Source organism: Lagopus muta, chromosome 9 (genome assembly GCF_023343835.1).
Source record: "Lagopus muta isolate bLagMut1 chromosome 9, bLagMut1 primary, whole genome shotgun sequence".
NCBI classification, from domain to species: domain Eukaryota; kingdom Metazoa; phylum Chordata; class Aves; order Galliformes; family Phasianidae; genus Lagopus; species Lagopus muta.
The window spans coordinates 19,657,911-19,667,160 of record NC_064441.1 but is presented as its reverse complement, the minus strand read 5'-3'; the positions used below and the strand labels follow the sequence as shown (position 1 = coordinate 19,667,160).

General features: G+C 45.8%; 1 long non-coding RNA gene across 1 annotated transcript; it reads right to left on the bottom strand.

Moving 5' to 3' along the window:
- Positions 1-1,237: 1,237 nt before the first annotated feature.
- Positions 1,238-6,150, bottom strand: LOC125697525 (uncharacterized). The gene is made up of 3 exons (XR_007378830.1): positions 5,996-6,150; positions 3,629-5,281; positions 1,238-2,659 (listed from the first exon to the last, which is right to left on the bottom strand). It is a non-coding gene; the product is annotated as an uncharacterized LOC125697525 (long non-coding RNA).
- Between the last annotated feature and the right edge of the window lie 3,100 nt (positions 6,151-9,250).

The following is a 9,250-nucleotide window of genomic DNA, read 5'->3' as shown; positions in this document are numbered from 1 at the left end:
CGATGGGCAGCAATCCTCAGATGACATTTTGCAAACTGACTGCTGAAAAGTGCATCTTGAGGATCAGTGTTGGGGCAGGAACCTGAGAATCTGGAAGAGGCTAGGGGAGGCGAACATCAGCAGAAAGCTTGGTCTTGTTTGTTAGAGAGAAACCAGTGGGTCAGCAGTTGGTCTAGATGGCGTCAGTGATCATTTCCAACCTTCAGGATTCTATGAAACTATCAGTTTTAGGAATTAAATCCCTCCACCTTCCAATCCTCTGACGTAGGCCTTCACTGAAGAAAGGATTTAACCTGTGGGTGAGAGTTCTTATACGTTCTGCAACCTCTTGTGCTGGCTGTGCTGGTAGCTCAGGCTGTCTTAGGGAAACTGGTGGGACCTGAATTGGGGAGCAATGCCAAGATCCTCCTCACCCCCTCTTTCAACAGGATGTTGCATGTTTTGCTCTTATTCCATTCCTGTTTTCCATCTTATTCTTATTCCATCAAATAAATAACGGTTTGTTTTCCTACTGAAGAAGGATGTGGCACTAATGTTGCCCTGGCCCAAACCTCACCCAGGTGTGAGGACAAAAAGTGTCCAACTGGGTCCGATTTCCTTCCTCCCATCGAGAAGCACAAGAAAATGCCATTTCCACTCTCCCTCTCCAGAGAGATCTCCTCACTAACATTATTACGCTTTCTCCAGACACCTCCTCCTCCACGTGCCCTCAGGAGCTGCTAATCATAATATTGCAAACCCCGTAATAAATATTGTGATGGCTGCCTAACAGGCAGTCGAAAGAGGCTGAGGATAAATATTAAAAAAAAAAAAAAGAAGAGAGTTTTCCATTTATCTGTGCTCGTGTGTGCGTGCACGAGAGAGGGAGAGAGAAAAGAGTTAGCTATTAAAGATCCTGCATAGCCACGGGCAAATTCAAGCGCCGTTGTCTCCTTGCAGAGACCTTTTTCTTAAAGCAGAGATTACTCTGGCGGTTCAAGGTGCTATCGAGCTCTAACCAGGGACAATTACAAGGCTCCAGTTGGAGCATCTGAGACGATGCTTACGTCTGATAAGGTTGAAGGGGAATAATGGAAGGAGGGAAATGATAATGGACTGCTGAATGGGTGGGTTGAGGTATCATTGCCATAGAGCCTGGAGACAGAAGCGGTTGCTGATGCAGAGAGGGTTGGTAGGGATTTTTTTCTTTTATTGTTTTCCCCATTTTTGTTTCTATTTTCCTTACATAAGAGAAGGGAAAAAAAAGGAATATCTCTGAACATACACTTCAGAATGATTTTTTTTTCTCCTAGCCCTGAGCAACATTAATACTACTACCCACCAACAAGTTTTGAGCTGTGGGAGCATTCATAAAACAAGGCTGTGTGCCTTGCCTTTCACATTGCTCAGGTCAAGAGGTTCAAGGAGCATTTTTCTTTTTCCTGTCCATCAGCACCTCACTGAGTACCAGGCAGCACCCTGTGGCTGCTCTCAGATTACCAAAGTCTGAACATCACAACACCATGTGCCCAACCTCAGCTCTGGGCCATCTCTCACACCCCGTATCCCTCCTCTCCTTTTCTGGTCCATTCTCATCCACCTGTGGGTCTTCATAAAACAACGATTGCTGGTAGACCACAGAAAGCACCAGTGAAGTTTTCATTACATTTCATTACTTGATTCAGAGTGGACTGCGAGTCAGAAATGTCCATTTGTCTCTGTAGACTCTAACATGAGCCTAAGCAAAGAGTTCAGACATAAACAAGTACCCTGTTCACCTCTAAAGGCAATGAGATCACCCCAACTTTGAAATGTAATTCACTTTCCTCCTAGGTTTTAAATGAGTAGAGTTCTGGGTTTTCTAGTTTCTCCATCAAAGAGCATTGAGTTTGGAGTAGTCAGACGACACCGGGATCTGGGGCTAGAAGGCAGCAAGGACAAGCTGAGAGAAGAATGAACAATGATAACATTACAGACTTCACAACATTATAAAAGACACATCCCTCACCATGTCCCATGTGCTCAGGCTGCACTGCAAGGTGTGGAGGTGATCCAGCAGGTCAGAAGGTTGCTTCCACTTGTGGGTCCTCAGTTCCTCAACACTTGGGAGTGCAGGAATCAGGGTGGACAATCCCTGTGACTCTTACAGCATCACTGATGGAGGCTTTGGAGCACTCAGAGTGCCCTCACAGGTTAGGAAGCCCAGTGGACAGACCACCTTGGGGGACAGCACGAGTTTGTGTATGCAGAGCCAGTGGCAGCCCTTAAGCAGATCTTTGGTGGGGAACAAAGGTCCTTGAAAGCTGAGTCTTCAAGAGGGTCAGAAAGCACAATAGCACCGGGAGGAGCTGGAGAGATGAGATGAGCATGAAATGCATCCAGAGACAACCAGACACCTATGGCACATCCTTACAGGACACATAGGAAGGACAACATGCCAAGCCATGTACATTTCAGGTTGAATAAAAGGAAAACGCTCTGGCCCAGAGGGTGGTGGGCATGGAACAAGGACAGTGGGCACAGCCCCGATCTGCTGGAGTTCAAGGAGCATTTGGACACATCTCCAATGTAGGGTCGGAGTTATGGGTGGCCTGTATGGAGCCAGGGGTTGAACTCGGCGAGCCCTGAGGTTCCCTTCCAACTCTGAATATTCTACAAATCCACAATTTCCTTTCCTTAACTGAAACATAAAGAAAGAGAAAGCTGGTGTCACAACAGTTGAAAATACTTTGTGTTTCTTTCCTTGCTATTTCCATTTTCTCTTTCTCCATGCCACATTTCTCACCTTGAGCCTTCGGGTGAGCTGAGAGCACAGATCTCAATAGTTTAAGGAGCCCCAAATTTCAGTGAGCTTCCCACAAGCCTTCCTGTTCCTCTCCTGCAGTGCCTTGTCAGAGAAACAGGCAGGAGAAAAGAGCAGGTAATAGATGGGGAAATGTCTTTGTGCTCCCTGCCATTGTAGCGGGCTAAAATAAAGAAGCTGCTATGTGATGCCAGGGGAAAGGAGATGATATCTGTCCAGGTTATACCCTGGATACTAAATCCAAAAGCATTTCAAGCAAGATCAGTTGGCTTTAAAAAAAAAAAAAAAAAAAAAAAAAAAAAAAAGTTGATTTTCTTTCCAGCTCTTGGAAGTGAATCTATTTGGTGTCAGGCTGAAAGAAGACAGCGTGTAAGTAACTGAGAAAGTGTTTACTCAGTGAATTAGTTCAGCTTTCATTGTGCGGAGAGGATTATGGCCTCAGCAGTGGATGAGCTCCATTTCAGGCTGGAGTGGCTCACTTAACTACCTCCAGGGCAGGACTAATTATCATAGGACTTAGGCCATTAAAGGGCTTTAACTACCAGTGCTCTCTCCCAGGTCTGGATTAACTGTTTGCCTGGAGCAAACTGCCTGGATAACCATTGAGCCTAATGGTCTGCTTTGATTCCTCTGCCCCCGCTGCCCACCCCTTTCGCCTTTAAACTTCACATTATTGGCAGATCTGGAACAATAGCTAAGAATATTACTACCATTGCAGCAAAACGACAAAGGGGTTTTGTTATAGGGTTGGTTTGTAGTTGTTTTTTTCCCCCCCCCTCCTCTTTTGCTTGATCACTGCTGAGGAAACGTAAGGAAGCGCTGTTAACCATGGCAAAGGGTCCTTACCTGGCTCAGGTGAATTGAGAGGGGCTGCTTCAAAGGCTTGACCCCCAAGGGAAAACACAGGCATGCTCATGGAGCTGGGATCTGTCCTACTCTGCTGTCTACATGACAGTAATCGTGGCAGAAGTCACTCTGCATAGAAATAGCAAAAGCCTGCTGTGCCCCAAGGTGTCAAATAGCCAAGACCGGAGATGAGAGGGAGCAGAAGAAGAGGTTGGAGTACAGAGGGTTTCAATAAATGGTTTGCCCAAGGAAACAGATGGAGGCTGTGGCAGAGGCCGCTCTGCTTCTTCTCATTAACAAAAGGTTTGAAGAATTATTTAGTGGCCCTCCTGAAACAGCGGGCTTCTCATCCCTCCCAGGGTGCCATCACATCTGGGTTGGCCGCAAACTCTTTGCTCTTCATTCCTGAGTAAGATTCTGAGATTTCTTCTCCACCTTCTACATTTTTTTTGGTGAGTTTCTTTTTTTCTTTTTCTTTTTTTTGGGGGGGAGGGGGGGGTAAGGAAATACCATTTAATGCCAGTCCCCATGCTGAACGCACAAGGCCCAACGTGGCAGTCATTTAAGTGTGCAGATGACCTTATTCATCTGAGCAACTTGGCTGTTTGGGGAAGAGAATTGGTCCAGTCAAAGCCCATAACATCCACGGCAGGACAGATTAAAGGCTGAAAAGCGTATCTGTGCTTCTCCACGTATTTATGTCCTTGGCAATCCATAAATAAAACAGATATCTGTGCAAAACAATGTATAAAAATCAAGATGATTCTTGTGGCACTTCTCTTCCTGCTGTTATTAAACCAGCACAGTGTGCACAGAAACATGATGTGTGTACAGCAGGAGACGGCCCTGACCCAAATGAGCAACACTTAAAGGTGGCTGCTTCCTATGTTCAGAGCCTGTTCAAAGTTAGGAAGCTTGCACGCTCAAAATACCAAGACAGATCTAAAATCGTTGATCTAAGATCGTTGTTGGCCCAGAGGAAGATGCTTGGGCCAACAACGGAGCAAAGCCTGCACAGATTAAATCCAGTTGGGATTGCCTGAGTGGAGAAGAAGCTCTGCAGCCAGGTCTTGCTGATGATGTGACCTTGAGCCTTGCCAAGCCCAGGCACCAGCTCTGCTCTGTTGGGATCTTTCTTCTCTTCTTGTTCTTGGCACGTGGCGTTGCATGGCAGTGCCTGTCCAGCGATGGGCTTTTCTTCTTCGACGCTTTTCTCCATCCCTTTGTGCACAGTCTTTACTGACTTACTAGGTTATGCATTTTGTAGCCCAGCTGACAGCTTTCACAGCATTTTTCAGAGCTCAGGAGTCTGTTGTAAGATGGCCAAAATCGCATTCCGCTGCTTCGTCTATATGGAAATTGTATAATTTCTGCTTTCCTCTGATCTCTTACTCTGAGGATAATGGGGTTTGGTACTTTCCCTTCTTGCCCCTGCTGCAGGTGTGAACTAGCATATGAGACAAACTGCTTGCTGGAGTGCAAGTTATTTGTTGTTTGCAGATGAACGGAGGTGGTTTTCATTTCCTGTGATTCTGAGCATTAAATTTTTCCCCCTCGTCATTTACCCATTGCATGACATCTTCTGCTTTCAACTCATTCATTCCTCGCCGTGTCTGAAACCCTTCACACTGGAGCCCATCAAGGAAAACATAACTGAAGGAATTCAGTGGGAAAAGAAGTTAAAAAAAAAAAACAAACAGAGGCAGTTGAAACAGCAAACAAATACCTTTGGAGAAAAGGCGTTTCTCAGAGGAAAAGTAGAGCATCTGAGGATTTCCTTCTTGGTACCAAGGATACTCCAAGCCTGACAGAAATGTCTACCTGTGAAATCTATCAAGAAAGCCCCCAAAATGAAAATCGGGACTGCAGTAATCGAGGAGTGAATGAATCAGCCCCGTCCTCAGTAGGAGAGCACCAAGAGGCACTTTCAGAGGCAGCAGCTCTCTTACTGTGTGCCTGTTCATCAGGGCAAGACCCTGCCCTGCTCTGTAATAGGAAGGATGCCCGTGGTGAGACAGGAACCCCCGTGCTAAGACCAGGAAAGCACGTACTGGCACTTCTTTCCCTTATTTATGAAATGCAGCTTTCCCACCTTCCCTCAAAACTGCAATTAACTTGTAAACGCGTGCTACAAAATTAATTTTCCACTCACTGCTGTTCTCATGTAGCTAAGAGGAATTAGGTCAATAAAACACCAACGTGAGCTCTGATACGGCCCTCACAACAAGATCTGTCCTCATACAAAATCCTGCTAAACTAATGAACCTGGAGCAGGTCATGCACAGGGAGCCCAGGATCTAAAGGGAGTGCAACCCAACCCCCTTGGAGATGCTCCACCCAAAGGTTTTTGTGTTCCTGTACACATACCTCTGCATCAGAGAATCCTGAGTTTTCCACCACCTCTTGTGAACAGGGGTTCTTCCTGGCTGCAAGTGCAAGAACTTCATGCTGCAGATGCAGAAAACCTTGGTGGGAAGCATCTGAACATGCGATTGGTTAAGAGACTGGTTTTCCTGGAGGCTGATTCTACAGGAGACAGCTGTGCTGAGAAACAGGGAAAAGCTGCTTGAAACAAACAGCAACATTAACTGGCAACTGAAAACAGCTGCTCTAGAAAAATAGAAATAACCCGTTCCCCCCCACACACAATAGCATGTTATGGGAGAACAGCTAATCTTGTAGAATAGGCACAGAACTCAGCGCTGGGAGGAGATAACAAAGACCAAGGGGCTCTTGTGTTATGGGTCAGCTGCTGGCCCCCAGCTTTACGTCTTCTCAGCAGACACAACAGGCACTGTCACACAATGTCACTATGCCTGCAAGAGATAAGCTCCTGGATGAAAAACAGCTGGCTGGAGCTCAAGCCAGGCAAGATGGAAATGATTCTTCTAGGAAAAAAAAAGAAAAAAGCCATTCAGGCCTTTTCTAAGACAGTGCTGGTGCTGTCTTCCCAATTGCATGGGGAAAGGAATGCCAGTGGTCTGGGGCTGCACTGCTCAGCCCATCCCAGGCACACTGCTCACTCTCCTGCTTTTCTTTCTGTATGTGAATTCTGGGAGGGCACAGTCTTTCACTGAGCCTGGGCTGAAATGCTTCTTCTCCAAGATGAGGCTTCCAGCACTCATCAAGGTGAGTTGCAGTGAGCAGAGGATGATGATGAATTGGAGCTGATCTTATCTCCCAACCCAAACGTGAACCCATTTTGGAAGCACAGCACCTTCTATAGGGGAGGAGCCAAGAGATGTTTGGAATAGCAGAATATTTGGAAATTCAAGGAGGGAGACGTTCCATCCCTTTTGACCCCTGAGCTTTTCAGTCCTTATGAGCATTATCAACAGGGAGGGCATTATTCCCCATGTGGAAGTATTAATTTATTGTGTTTTCATCTGGAATTAGACTTCCCCATCTCTCCTTCTTTCACAGCTTCCAAAATATCCTCCCATTCTAATCCCTAGTTTTCATCTCCCTGTCTAGGAAGGCTTTTTCACACACTTCCTTAGGAAACCAGGCAAAAGCCAAAAAAAAAAAAGGCACAAGCTGACTACCAAATAATCTACTTGCCAAATCAATAAATAGTGGAAAAGTCAGCTCTTAATACAGTTCTTGCATTCAGAGTTAACACAGCAGTCACCTGGAATATGGAAATCCTTTCTGAAGTGTAGGTTAACCAACCGAACTTCAATTTCCTCTCTCCTTCATGGCTGCCTCTTCTTTCTCCTGCGTGCCCCTACTGAGATACGTGGGCTCTCTTTCCAGTGAGGCATTTGCAAGGTCTTAGCCTCATGCCCACATGGAATAAAGGTCAAACCCCAAAGCCACAGAATTCCTCCTGAAACAGAATTCTCATTTTTTATCCGGCTCACACAGAGTAAAGGGTAAGAAGTCTCTTCACTGGCAGCTCCACAATACCTGCCTCCAAGGACACTTCCCTCCTAATCCCCAGTAACTGGAAGATTTTTTGTGCCCTGAAGCGTGAAGGTTTATGTCTCTTCCAGAGCGCTGGATGTTTTGTTTAAAATTCAGAGCATTATGACTTCTAAAATAGCCCGTGTTCCCTTCCTGTGGATGCTTCAGCAGCTGAGATCTGCTGACTCAAACCTTTGGGCTGTGATGCAAACAAATTCCCTGGGGAAGCAAAGGTTCAAGGAGAAACTTTGTGCCTATCCAGTGGAACAGAGAAGAAGATGGGAGATTGGGTCACCTGGGCTGTCGGGTGTCCCCACCGCACCTCTGGGACAAAGCATGCTCACACAAGGAAGCCCATGGATTAGCTTATGTTGTCCTCATTGAGTGACCACAGATAACCCAATTTTTGCTCTCCTGAAGCGTGCGTGCCTCTATGAGGCTTAGAGGTTACTGTAGTCAGGCTCTGTGGGGAGGGAGAAAAGCAGCTTGGCCCCATGCTCCTGAGCTAGATCACTGGTTGAACGTCCCTCCACCAGCGGCTGATGTGAGCCATCTCAAATGCACGACTGCTATGTGTTGACCTACCCCAGGCTACAACCTCTTAGAAAGCTGTTCTAATGTCTGTGACTCCCCACGCATTGCATTCTGCAGAAGAGCAAAGTTCTCAATGCCTTCCTTTGCCCACTCCTTTCAATGGCTGCGTCCTCCAGCGGGGTCCATGGTTGGTGGATGGGGACCACACTTTCTTAAAGTTGGGTTGCCAACATGAAGTCTGACACCTCACACAGACCCCCTCCCTCCTCTCACACAGAGCACATTCAACTTCTCAGTAGTACACAAAGAGATTTCAAGCATTTTACAGGAAAAGAAATGTGCTCTCTTGGATATGTATGAAATTGCCCGAGTCGGTGTGGGGAAATGGTGCGTTTTCTCCTCTTTGGACTTGCTCCTTCCTCCTTTTAACACGTGGAACAAATGTCTGCTTTGGACCGTGATGGGGTAACTTGGAGAGGTTGGCAGAATTGCTGCGGATGGACCCAGGGCCGGTTTTATTTTCTATTGAACCTTGATGGAAACGCATGCACAGCAAGTCAGGGCCTGTCCCTTTTCCTTTCTCCTTTCTCTCTCTCTCTCCCTTTTTTTTTTTTTTTTATTTCTTCCAGGAGTGCTGATGATAAGAAAAGCAATGTCTAAATCTTCTTAATGGTGTTTATGCAAGCAGTTTTGCTTAGCTGCAGTCCCTGCCACCCCCTCCCCCGTCCACCCTCCCCTCCCATCTTCCTGCTAATATCGCTGCTTCATTCCTTTCCCTGTTGGCTATTACTATGGACTACAGCGAATCTAAAACTAAATAATCCCCTTAGTGTCAAGTTTTCTGGGCTGAGCAAATAAATCTAACCAAATGTATTATCTAGGTAGAGGAGGCTGTTGTAAGGGGGGAAAAAAGATAAAAGCTATTTTACTTTAAGGCAAAGAGTAAAGCCATCATTTTTCATTCGCATTGTACTTTTAAAGTTTTTTTTTTTTTTTTCTTTTTTTTTTTCTTTTTTAAATTTCATTTGAACTTTACTGTTCATTCCCTTTTCTCTTTTCGGTGTAATTAAAAATAAATAAATAAATGCAGCAAAGCTCTCTGATTTCGAGCATTAAGGAGACAGAGAAAGACCCCAGATAAGGTGCAATTCAAATCCCCCTCTCAGACGGGTAATTCTGATC